This window comes from Salvelinus namaycush, chromosome 13, assembly GCF_016432855.1.
Source record: "Salvelinus namaycush isolate Seneca chromosome 13, SaNama_1.0, whole genome shotgun sequence".
NCBI classification, from domain to species: Eukaryota; Metazoa; Chordata; class Actinopteri; order Salmoniformes; family Salmonidae; genus Salvelinus; species Salvelinus namaycush.
Window position 1 is genome coordinate 10,057,474 of NC_052319.1, and position 13,515 is coordinate 10,070,988.

At 42.6% G+C, this 13,515-nt stretch overlaps 1 protein-coding gene across 4 annotated transcripts in view; it reads left to right on the forward strand.

Annotated features, from left to right (window-relative positions):
- Positions 1 to 9,610: 9,610 nt before the first annotated feature.
- LOC120058222 (myosin light chain kinase, smooth muscle-like) overlaps positions 9,611 to 13,515 on the forward strand; it is an 89,865-nt gene continuing 85,960 nt past the window's right edge. For 2 of the 4 annotated variants that reach the window (XM_039006719.1, XM_039006720.1), the window contains exon 1: positions 9,710 to 9,884. The gene's annotated coding sequence lies outside the window, so the exon portion shown is untranslated. Of the gene's footprint in view, positions 9,885 to 13,515 lie in introns of all 4 variants that reach the window. The other 2 variants (XM_039006721.1, XM_039006716.1) reach the window with 2 other exon arrangements.

Genomic DNA, 13,515 nt, shown 5'->3' on the forward strand with positions numbered 1-13,515 from the left:
GCTGGGTGTGATTCCCATGCACTAGACTATAGTGAGATGGAGAGGCAGGGTGTGTCCCCCTTCTCCAGTAGAGCATACAGAATGTGTTTGACAGACAGACACACACAGGCACAGCAGACTACGCAGAAATACAGTCTCAGATCCTAAACCCACATGGTGCTGGGAAGAGACTCTAAACATGACAAGTGTCAGAGTGTCAGGGTTGTTCCTTGAGAAACTGCCTTTCCCCTCTGATGGAGTCCCCCAGTAACCGACAGCCACTCATTTAAGCAGTCCAGTGTTGGTTGATAGATGGCACAAGATCATCCCAAGCTGTCAACTTCTTCTGGTGACAAGTGTTTACAACACACACACACAGTATATTTTTTGAGTGTGTGTGTGCCCGTGTGTGAGGTTAGTCATTAGTTCAAGGTGGTGGAATAATGAATGTAGAAGGTAAATACATGTCCATCAAAAGCAACAGTGTGTCCCTTATACACACATATGATATACGTTATAACAACAACATATCACGTAATTCTACAGATATCCTCAATTCAATGCTTACACAGTGCCAATGAATAGCACATTTCTTATATTTTAGTGCTCATTAGATTTGAGAACTGGTACCTAAGCCGAGGGACTCACGTCCTCCAACATAGACCAATTGGGGCTACGGCAAGAGATGATTTAACATAGGTTCAAAACAATAGCTTACCCCATCCAGCATTGCATGTATCAAAACGTTTCACTTCACTGAAATAAAGGGTTTCAAATATTGTACTTTCATCCTACCTGTTTTGAAAAACGCATCCGTATCTGAATCATTCGGTCCCTCCTCGGCTGCTTCAGCAGAATTCATGTTTTCTCCTTGAGGATTTCAAGAGACAATGTAGCCCGAAATATATCCAGTGATTACTTCAACCAAATCAGTGCAGCGCGAGCTGGCTTCTTCATGTTCTTGAGTTCTTTGTCACAGGCGCTCGCTGTTCAGTGGTGGGTTTCTGTCCTTGTGCTTGGGCTGTATTTTGCGCTCTATTGTTTCAAATTCAACCTCCTCCTTTCGCAGCCCCGGCGCCACAAAAGGAACCCAAGGCGCGTGTGACAAAATGAAGATACCGTACGATTTCAAATGGGTTGTTCTGCTGGGAAAACAGCGGATATACACTGAACGCCCCACGTCTTGAGTATAATATAGCCCAGAGCATCCCAGAAAATTAGCAGTAGCCTATAAAGTCAAGGCATCGGCATATGGTTGCATTAGAACGATTTCTTGGCAGTTCGTTCCAGTGATGTCACGAAAGCTGCATAATGAAATTGGTCTGGCTATGAAAAAAACACCAACATGATTTTACATATATAACCTAAGTCGTTAGAAAAAAAGGTCATAATAGTACGAAGTCCGTATCTAACCCCCAAATCCCTCGCCTTCTTGTTTATTGTAAAAACCCGCTAATTGCGCAGATAGGAGCTGTATCAGCACAGCCTGGAACAGCAGGGTGTATTTCCAACAATAGCTCAGAAGCATACCCCTCCGCCCCTATACCCTCGCCCCCTAAACACACTCCTTTCTCCTTTCACTAGATTGCTGAGGTGAATACACTGCTGTGGAGAAAGTTGACAAGAAGCCGCAATATATTACTTATTTTGGGATTAGACACAACCCCTTTATTCAAACCAATAGCCTATGTATTTTCTCCCAACATAGATAGCAAAATATAAAAATCACCCTGCCAAATAGAAAGACAAGCCTTTCGCTACACCCGCAAAAGCATCTGCTAAATATGTGTATGTGACCAATACAATTTGATTTGATTAGATCGTCACAATGCAGATAGGCTACTGCTCTGCGATGTGTGCTTGAAGCCTACACAATTCAATGTGATAACTCCATTTCTATATGTAGTGCGATAAACAACTAATGTTAGTCCATTGGCCTACCAGCTACCTCTCTCACCCCATGATTTGACAAAGCACGTCCCGTTATTCAAAGGCACTCTCCCGTTGTCCCCTTGATGCCCCCTATCGTAACATCTCATCATAGGCCTAATTAAGAGTCAATTATATATGGAAACACTTAGGAACTTTTCCAAATCTCATTCTATTCATACTAGCCCGTTTCTTGAGAGCAGTTTCGGATCAATTTTAATTAAACATTTGTGTAGCCTTCCCTCAACATGAAAGATAATGTTCGCTGTTATTTCATTAGGCTTATTAAAATCACAAAGACATTGAATTCAATGCGGCACTGTGGTCACGCTGTTGTCTGGCTGGTAGATAGAAAGCTAAATACTCCCCTCTAGTGATAGCCTAGTTTTTCAGTAGACCACCAACAAATGTAAGACAATAGTAGCGCAACGCTCCACGTCACAACGACTTAACGCTATGTTATGTGGCTACCTACCCAGAAGGTATTCATTACCAAAAGCGCAGAGAAGTAAAATGTGTTTTCTTTCTTGGGATAGAGCTGAAGGAGATCAGTAAATTGATACTTCTTCTTATGTTGGAATACCTGTGCTTGCTGGCAAAAAACAACTATTGAATGGCCATCTTAAAGTAGGTCTAAAATTAGTCGTGGAGCTTTCTTTTTCCATCAAGGCAGTCTTGAAGAACGAAAGGAGCAACTTCTTTGATTTAAATAAGACTTTATTTACTTGGCACTTCGATAGAAATATTTCAAATAGCGTGACAAATAAACGCCATCGCGTTTCTGCTTAGTAGACCTTTGAGTGGCACGTTAACCAATCTAAAAATATGTAACATAATAATTCAATTAAATAACAGAATACAAAGATGATATAGGGGTGCGAACATAAAGTAAATAATAATAATAATAATAATAATAAGCAGTTAAGAGCGTTGGGCCAGTAACCAAAAGGTCCTCAAGCCCATTAGGTGAAAAATCTGTCGATGTGCCCTTGAACAAGGCACTTAAACCTAATTGCTCCTGTAAGTTGCTCTGGATAAGAGTGTCTGCTAAATGAATAAAATGTTTAAACTGAAAAAGTTATATAGCTAATGGACTATTATTAATCAGAGATTTTTTTTAAACGTTGACACAATTTTTTCGCTCTCACAGCCATGCAATCTCCATAGACAAATATTGACTGTAGAATGGCCTTGTTGAGAGCTCAGTGACTTTCAACGTAGTAATGTCATAGGATGCCACCTTTCCAACAAGTCAGTTCGTCAAAATTCTGCCCTGCTAGAGCTGCCCCGGTCAACTATAAGTGCTGTTATTGTGAAGTGGAAAAGTCTAGAAGCAACAACGGCTCAGCCGTAAAGTGGTAGGCCACACAAGCTCACAGAACGGGACTGCCGAGTGCTGAAGCGCATTTGTGCGTTAAAATTGTCTGTCCTCAGTTGCATCACTCACTACCGAGTTCCAAACTGCCTCTGGAAGCAACGTCAGCACAATAACTGTTCGTCGGAAGCTCAATGAAATGGGTTTCCAGCAGCCACACACAAGCCTAAGAACACCTTGCGGTATGCCAAGCGTCAGCTGGAGTGGTGTAAAGCTCGCTGCCATTGGACTCTGGAGCAGTGGAAACGTGTTCTCTGGCGTGATGAATCACGCTTCACCATCTGGCAGTCCGACAGACAAATCTGGGTTTGGCGGATGCCAGGAGAACGCTACCTGCACCAATGCATAGTGCCAACAGTAAAGTTTGATGGAGGAGGAATAATGGTCTTGGGATGTTTTTCATGGTTCGGGCCCCTCAGTTCCAATGAAGAGAAATCTTAATGCTATACCATACAATTACATTCTAGACGATTCTGTGCTTCCAACTTTGTGGCAACAGTTTAGGGAAGGCCCTTTCCTGTTTCAGCATGACAATGCCCCCGTGCACAAAGTGAGGTCCATTCAGAAATGGTTTGTCGAGATCGGTGTGGAAGAAATTGATTGGCCTGCACAGAGCCCTGACCTCAACCCCATCAAACACTTTTGGGATGAATTGGAACGCTGACTGCGAGCCAGACCTAAATCGCCCAACATCAGTGCAGGACCTCACTAATGCTCTTGTGGCTGAATGGAAGCATGTCCCCGCAGCAATGTTCCAACATCTAGTGGAAAGCCTTCCCAGAAGAGTGGAGGCTGTTATAGCAGCAAAGAGGGGACCAACTCCATATTAATGCACATGATTTTGTAACGAGCATGTGTCCACATACTTTTGGTCAGGTAGTGTACCTCCCAGTTATCTGCAACATTAGGAAGCTGGAGATTGGGTATGAATGGAAAAGCTTGAATATGCCAGAGGATATCTTGAGCCACATACTTTCAATAGGAGTTTGGTGAATAAATTGAATGGAATAAATTCCTTACTTCATGTTGCAGTTATCTTGGAAAGGTAAATATTAATGCATTGTAAATGCTAATTTTATGTAATTTCATTGTAGATAATTTCTATACATAGACTATATACTGTATCTCTCATATGACCAATAAAGTATGTGTCCCTTGAGGAAGAGGTCTTCTGACTCCAATGGGACTTCCTGGTTTATTTACCCTCTTATTCCATATCTTGCCAGACCCTTAAAGATGCCCTGAGTTACGCCTGCTACATACTGAACTGCGATCCCAACTGTAAGCCTCCAGATACATGTGTGTCCTTTGAAACCTTCCGTTTCTCTACACCTGCCTGCAGTTGGGAATGGGAACATCTCACAACTGCAGATTGACCGAGTTCTCTGATATACTGTATATATATATATATATTAAAAAAAGAGAACGCGTGAGTGAAAGGCATTTATGACACCTCCATAGATAGGGTTGGAAGATGTATTCAAAGCAGTGTGTCAGTGTCAAGTCACATCACTGCTCAGAGTGAAATCGTTTTCTTGAATCATTTTGCATTCATTATAAATTCCTTATTTTCTCTGTATCCTGTTTGGTTCCTCACAGGAACAATGGTGGGGGGAAAGTGTCCGACTTCATCAACAATCGCAAATTGCATCTGGATCCAACTACATGATTCATCCATGCTAATCAGATCCCATTGTAGTGGAAATCAAAATAAATCTATTTTAACTTAGACTCTAGGTTAGTAATCCTCTTTTCTGCTTTACATTGACTGCTAAAAAAAATGTGATCTTAGACATCACAAAGAACATACGTATTACGTTCCAAAGAAGCTTTCAATGTGACGAGATAACAGCAATATTTTCAAATGGTGCAGACTTGTAGGCCTACAGCCAGTGTGTGTGTGTGTGTGTGCATATGTGTGTATGTACGTGTGTGTGTAGGTGTGTAGTTCTCCCCATAAGACCACCCCTTACACTGGGAATGTGTCGTCCCACAGATGGACCCGCTGGGCCACCAGGTGCCAGGAAGTGACAGCCTTCCTCAACCAACCAGGTCGGGCCCTGCCACCAAAATACACACTTCTCTCTGGCTATTTTAAGCTTGCTCAGTTCTGAATGTGCGTGTGTGCTGTCTAATGCATTCACACTTTGTTTTCACCACATTGGCTTTTTATGATTATCTGAGTTCAGAAAAATCCGGTCTGATTTGCTTTGATATTGTGTTTGCCCTGTAGCTATATCTCCAATCACAATTAACTTGTGGTAATTGAAACCCTCCTTTGTGCATCTCGTCAGCAACAAAATGCTTCGTGGAGTTCAAAATGGTAATTTCTGAGACAGATTCCTTTGTTGGTTGTGTTCGTGATTGGAATATTCTGTGGCTGTTGGATGCTTTAACCATATGCTGTGCAATTGTCTCTGTCTGTGGGTCTGTGTTTGTGGGTAAACCATGAGGATCCTGGCAGAGGACCAGTGCTCTGTGACCTGCTCTGTGACCCCCAGGCTGCCTGGCCCACAGATCAACTTAGACTGCAGAACATTCCGTGCTCAGGTGACTATGGAAACGGCAGGAGCTGGAACGAACCAAGTAATCAGAGGATGATTTGCAATATCATCTAATCTACCTGTATGTATCCTAGGCTCAGTAGACACAACCAGGAGGAAGTCCTAATATGGACACCGTAAGCCTAAATCAGGTATAAAGCGGGAAGTAGCCTATGACTTGTCTTAGGAGAATGATCATGTCTATGTGGACATTACCCTCATGATTTAAATTGTTTGACCAAACTTTTCAAGAGATGAGCAGCTGTACTGCACATCAAAAACATCACAGAGCCATGAAAATCAAGAGACAGTAAAATACCTTAATAAATACATTGAGTGCTTAATATGCACTGAGCTTCTTCATTGCAAGTTCTATACAGTATATTACTGAACCCTGGTTATGGGGAAATGTGGCTAAGGCAGGCACTGCATGCACCCTACAAGTTATTGTCCTTGCATATCTGTAATACACAGGGAAAATAATCTGTAGGAAAAATGAATATTTCGAAAGAGATTGGCAAACTGACCACAGGATATTATGGGAGAGTTGTTGCATGTATTGGGTGAACTATTCATATGAGACAGCTGGGGATAATTCAGTTGTACACTTTCTAACTTTAGCCAGTAGATGGTGCTATGCACCAGAAGGCCTGGGTTATATTGTAATACTGTATGGATTAACAATTGTTATGGATTTTATAACATTTGAAACAGCCTCACTGTCCACAAACTTAAACAAATTGGACTTTGGCAATGGCAATAACTAAAAAAAAATATCCAAACACATATAAGTCTCAATAACTTACGCATTTCAGTTTACAAACCAAAAACCTCACCTCAAACGACGGAATGTCTTGCCACATGGCAGTACCACTCTCCAATTGGAAAAGTGCGTTGCCAAAACCAGGCCATAAAACATTCCTAGAAACCACACAGCGGGTTGACTGCTTTAATCAGTGGAGTGGGTTGGCCAATTACAGAGATACAGCCACAAACTGACAGGAAGAAAATAATTACTGCATTAACTACGGGAGATATGCAGATCAGGGGCGCCTGAGGTCCTCTCCCTCTCATATTGACTTCTCTAAATGTCAAGGTCAACAAGGTTATACAGTAGCTATCTCTGGTCCAGGGTGTTAGCGCGGCTGCTAACTCTGAGCCCCTTAACAGGGTTAGCGGCTGTACTGACGCCCTGGACCAGAGTTATACAGGTGCCTACGTGTCATGGTAAGGTCAAGTGCATTCCATAAAATTTGCATTTATAGTATTTTATCCTAATGACATTTTCCATCCTTCCATCCAAATGGTGTAGTCGGTGTTAATAAGCCAGTGGAATATAATCGGAAGGTGGAGAAGTAAGAGAAGTGTGGAGTGTGAAAAACACCAGAACACTCCAATAAAGCAAAGCAATGTTTTTCACTACATAACTTAAGATACACAACTAATGTGAATGGGGGGAGAATTATTTTTTGCTAACGCTCAGTGTTGAAAACCATTTTAAACGGCCTTCCCTAGAGCAGGGTTGATACTGTATGTGGAGGGAAGACCGAGGGGGGGCTTCCTATACCTCTGTGTTTCAGACAGTCTAGGACTGTTTTGTCTGGAGTTTCGTTTGAGGCAGCACTCCCAGAGAATGTTTACTTTTACCTTTCCGGTGGGCTAGCTACTCTTGATCTGATTCCCATGATTCCCGAGTAGCCTACTGTAAGACCTGCCTCTTTCTGGAACGCGTAGGGGTGGGTGTCAACATTTTTACATGTAATATGAGATTGCCTAATAGAAGCTGAACACCTTTAATATAACAGTGTATATCATTGTTTTGTGAAGTGTGTTATAGTTAACCTATTAAGACGTTTATCATTTTGTAATACCTGAGACACAATAAGTACTCAGGAGAACTGCTTAGCCCGCCCAGAGAGGTACAAATCCTATTGCTCCTTTGCTTAACCAACAGAGTTCATTAAAGGATAGGAAAGGACACTGAGTTACAGATAATACACTGATCTGCTGATGGACTGATAAACTGAAGTGCAGTAGTACGACATAGTACAATATCCACTAGAGAGCAATGATGTAACACTGATGCTGACCTCTCAATGCACAATTGGAAAATGAGTTATGATCTGTTCAAAAAGTTAGATGAGGTTTGGTAAGTATGCAGTTTGACTTCCAGTGTGTGTTATTTGATCAAGTTGTTGACAGAATACCATGCTAAATATCTCAAGTCTTCCTTTGCATGAACCTAAGAAACATATCTCATCGTTATCGTAATCGAATCACACGTTCCATTGACACTTTCTCTCAAGCGCTTGGTAGTTTGTTTCTGGCATATGGACCGTTTTTCCAACATCCAGGCTGCTGACTTCTTTTCGGTTTCTGTGTTTCCTATATAGCACTGCCATCACTGACAGTTGACAGGTTGTGAAATCAGCTGCAAGTCATGAAATGCATTTTACCGGGTGCTGTAACAGCCAGGAGACGTGGCAGGTATCCATTCAGCCTCTAACTTAAAACCCATACTGACTAAATGACCATTCCACATGTTACAACTGTCTGCCTCAACTCTTACCACTGCTCAGCTCCTAAAACATTTATTTTTCACAGTAATATTTCGTCAGTGGTGTAAAGTACTTAAGTAAAAATACTTGAAAGTACTACTTAAGTAGGTTTTTGGGGTGTCTGTACATTACTTTATTATTTATATTTTTGACAACTTTTACTTCACTACATTCCGAAAAGAAAATAATGTACTTTTTACCCCATACATTTTCCTTGACACCCAAAAGTACTTGTTACATTTTGAATGCTTAGCAGGACAGGAAAATTGTCTAATTCACACACTTATCAAGAACATCCCAGGTCATCCCATATTGCCTCTGATCTTTTTAAAAATTTATTTAACCTTTATTTAACTAGGCAAGTCAGTTATGAACAAATTCTTATTTACAATGATGGCCTACCAAAAGGCAAAAGGCCTCCTGGGGGATGGGGGCTGGGATTTAAAAAAAATTATATATATATATAAGGCAAAACACACATCATGACAAGAGAGACAACACAACACAACATAAAGAGAGACCTAAGACATACTTCGTTTGTAATTGATGTCTTGAGTGTTGGAGTGTGCCCCTGTCTATCAGTAAATTAAAAAATTATAAAATCCAAAGTATATTTAAAAGAAAATACTTTTAGACTTTTACTCAAGTAGTATTTTACTGGTTGACTTTCACTTTAACTTGGGTACTTTTTCCCCAATCGCACAAAACTACTTTAAATTGTGCTTTCAAAATCGGGAGTTAAAGCTAGTGGTTATTGGTGATAGTAGTCAACTATGGTGTCTGAACTTCTTGTGGATTGAGTAGTGAGAAATGCAGAGAATCAACACTAGCCTGCTTGTCCGTTTTGTTTTGAGTAATCACAACCTGTTCGGGTAATGATCCAAGTAAGCCTGATAAAATGGGCAATCAATGTTATCAATACCTTTCTATAAAGGATTAAAAGACGGTTACATTTCAGAATAATAGCTTTCTGATTGCTGGCTATGTGAACTAAGCACTGAAAAGCGTATTTAAGTTATCTATTTGAATGTACCAGCTGAAAATATTGTACTAATCATCAAATACGTGTAAGAAGTTGATGGCCATTGGTTCAAAACACCCTTGAGCTGAGAGCAATATACATCATGTAGTTCATACATAATTTACAGTTTACAAGTGCTGTGACCCAGACCAGACAGTACATTTTGGGGAGAGATTTGCACATTTCCAGACCTTCCCCTTTCCCATCTCACACGACCAATGAAACGTCTCGCAACGTATTTTAGAACTGACGCCAAAAAGTTTGATACTGGCAAACGAAAACCGCAAGATCAGAATAAAGTAGTCTCCACGGTAAGTCTGACGGGTGAGTGACTTACCTGTCTTTGAAAGCGCGATTCATTTTCTCGCTGAATTCTTTTAGGAAAAGGTTCTCTCTTCAGAGTGAAACGTTTGAGCAAAGGAGCAGCGCTTCATATTGGGGGGACACTACTTTGTAGCACTCTGCAACGTGCTGCTAAGGTAAATCCAACTGAAATATTGAAAATGTTTGTCACAGCCTAGGCTACCTGTGTTGCATAGGCTTGTGTTTATAATAAAGGAACTAATTATGACAACTTGTATTATAGCCTAGTTCGTTTATTTCTTTAGGTTTCTCTTATTATTTAGGTTTCCATTTCTCAGCACACATTTCTCAGCGCTTTTTAAACATTTTTTTTATTTATTTTTATTTAAATGTATGAAATTACTATTTACATTATTCTACTGAATTATTAGTAGCCTAATACTTTACCACAATATTTTTAAGCTAATGTTTTTTTGAGAGCCTTTCATTTATTGCCTTTGAGTTCTAAATTGCACGTAAACACTGCAGTAGATAAATAGATAATCATGTAGTGTATTTTAATTCAAAGTGGTCGCAGGGCAATTCGTATTGTTCTGTATATACATATGTGACGCTTCATTCAGGATGATATATTACGTTACATTACATTATGAATGGAATCGCTGTTGTACAATATCATGCAAGTTATAGGATGTACAATAGCATACATCTTTGAAGATGTATTGTAATGACCGCTATAGATTATAAACACATTTACATTTTATTCATTTAGCAGATGCTCTTATCCAGAGCGGCTTACAGGCGGAATTAGTGTTAAGTCCTTTACTCAAGGACACATTGACAATCGGTTCGGGGATTCGAACCAGAGGCCTTTCGGTTACTGGGCCAACGCTCTTAACTGCTATTCTCACACGGATCACATGGCCTGTCCATGTGAACCCCTTATCCTTCGGCAGCAGGTGGTTTAGGTCAGTTGTTCCCAACCTGGGGCAATAGGACCCATGGGGGTACTTGGCCTATCCACAGGGGGTACTTGAGAAGACTCATGAGACCATAGGACTACTGGTAAAATGCATATGAAGGGGTACTTCCTGGGTACTCCGGGCAGTCAAAATTCAGTTGCTGGTACAGTAAATGAAATGGGTTAGGAACCACTGGTTTAGGTAAGCGTCGACGCTGGACAAGCCCCGTCAAACCTCCTGTAGTATGAGGTCAGGCCCAGGAAGCTCTGTCTGAGGGCTCAGTCAAGTCAGCCCACTGCATCTCCAACACCGCCTTGTCTGCAGCCTCCTGGCGTGCCAGTGGGATACGGCGGGGATGCATCTTTATGTCCAGAGCATCGCCTTTGTCGATCTCATGCTGCACCTGGTGAGTCTGACACCTACTCACTCAGAGAAAAGCTTAGTTTGAACTCAAACAGCAACTGGAGCTGGAGGAATGTCACACACAGCCGTAGGGGCGGGGGCATAGCTATGATGTGCAGGTGACCGGGGGGCTGGGGGAAAGTCACACACTGATGTGGGGTGAGGGCAGCCATGGGTCTCCTTGACTGCCTGAGTAAGGGGGCCGTTGGACTGCATGAATGTGACATTTATATTTTATTTCACCTTTATTTAACTAGGCAAGTCAGTTAAGCGCAAAATCTTATTTTCAATGACGGCCTAGGTTAACTGCCTTGTTCAGGGGCAGAACGACAGATTTTTACCTTGTCAGCTCGGGGATTCGATCTTGCAACCTTTCAGTTAGTACAAAGCTCTAACCACTAGGCTACCTGCCGCCTGTGTTGGTGACTGCAGGCAATCCCTGGAAGCTCAGTGTGCACCTGTCTAGATCTAGCTTCCTTCCCTTCCATCCCAAACAGGATGATGCACTGTCCTGACCCCTACTGTCAAAGTAATTATCCCCTTCCTTTTCATGGGTGCCAGCTCACCTGTAACTGTGCAGGGCTGCACAGTTGTGGCCTCAAACTGAGCCCAACCTGTTACAATTCCCAGCCTCACCATGGTTACTGTGGACCCAGTGTCCACCAGGGCAGAGCAGAGCACTCCCTCCACAGTGACTGGGATGTGACAAAAGTCCCCAACACAGGTCCGGCCCACCATCCGCTTGCAGTTGTCTGCTTCTGGGGGAAGTGGAGCCTCGCTCCCCCGTCTGTGCTGTTGGGCTCCCCCTGGCGATGGTGGGGGTTGGGAAAGAGAGACAGGGGTCCGCCCCGTCTATGCGGACCCCGAGCCGTTGCTCTGGGGAACTTTGGGCAATTCCTGCACAAATGGCCTGGCTGGCCACTCCCCCAGCAGACCATGGGGCCAGGGCGTGTGCTGTCTGTCGCGATACAGCACAAATTAGTTCAGTCATTTCAGTCACTCATGCAGGCTTTCCCAGCTCTGGGCTACTCTGCACCACAGCCCGCAAAGTGGGTGTATCTCCAAACACTGAAGACCCAGCCCACACAATCTCCCTCTCCAAAGCCATCTCCAAGGCTTTCTGTAATGACTCTGGATGAGCCAGCTGGGTCTGTGTGTGCAGCTCCGTAGGAGAGAGCGCCTGTATGAACTGGTCGTGTGCCAGCTTCCTCTGCACGGAGGAGGGGGGGGGGGGCATGTGAGCGTATGCCCGCAAGTGAGGCTCTCAAAGTCATTAGCTACCACCCGTAGAGGCTCCCCAGTCTGCCTGCATCTATTACTCCGTTTGGAGCGCAGTAGCCCTCAGTGTTCTAACTAAGCCCTATAATCACGTCTCTCCTCCGGGCGAAGCAACAACGAACAGGACAGAGCATGGTTTGTGCAAGCAGGCTTTGTGCCCCGATGCCCTCACGACCACCTCAGCCAGATCCTTCGATGTCCATGTGGGTTCGTAGTGTCAACCCTGCAGCGCACACACACTTACATACACCAACTGGTTGATGGACTGCTAAATGTTTTTTTTTTGTTCTCTTGCTTTGTTTGTTCTTTTCCATATTATTTCTATCTCTGGTAAGCTACCCAGAAAAGGGTTAAAATTGCCCATATTAATATTTGTAGCCTTAGAAATAAGGTTCATGAAATCATTAACTTGCTAACATCAGATAGCATTTAATATATTAGCCATTTCTGAGATTCACTTAGATAATTCCTTTGATGTTACAGCAGTAGCAATACAAGGATATAACATCTACAGAAGAGACAGGAATACCTATAGGGGAGGTGTTGCTGTATATATTCAGTGCCATATCCCTGTAATGTTAAGAGATGATCTCATGGCAAGTGTTATTGAGGGGTGTTGTGGTTACAGGTTCACCTGGCTCATCTAAAGCCTATTATTTTAGGGTGTTGCTATAGGCCACCAAATGCTAACAGTCAGTATCTAAACTGAACAAAAATATAAACGCAACGTGCAACAATTTCAAAGATTTTACCGAGTTACAGTTCATAGAAGGAAATCATTCAATTTAAATAAATTCATTTGGCCACAATCTATGGATTTCACATGACTAGGCAGAGGCCCAGCCAATCGGAATGAGTTTTACCCCACAAAAGGGCTTTATTACAGACAGAAATACTCCTCAGCACTCCCCCGCCCCCTCCTCAGACAATCCCGCAGGTGAAGAAGCCGGATGTGGAGGTCCTAGGTTGGCGTGGTTATATTTGGCCTGCGTTTGTCAGGCCGGTTGGATGAACTGCCAAATTCTCTAAAACAACATTGGAGGCAGCTTATCGTAGCGAAATTAACACTCAATTATGTGGCAACAATTCTGTTCGACATTCCTGCAGTCAGCATGCCAGTTGCACACTGCCTCAGAACTTGAGACATCTGTGGCATTGTGTTGTG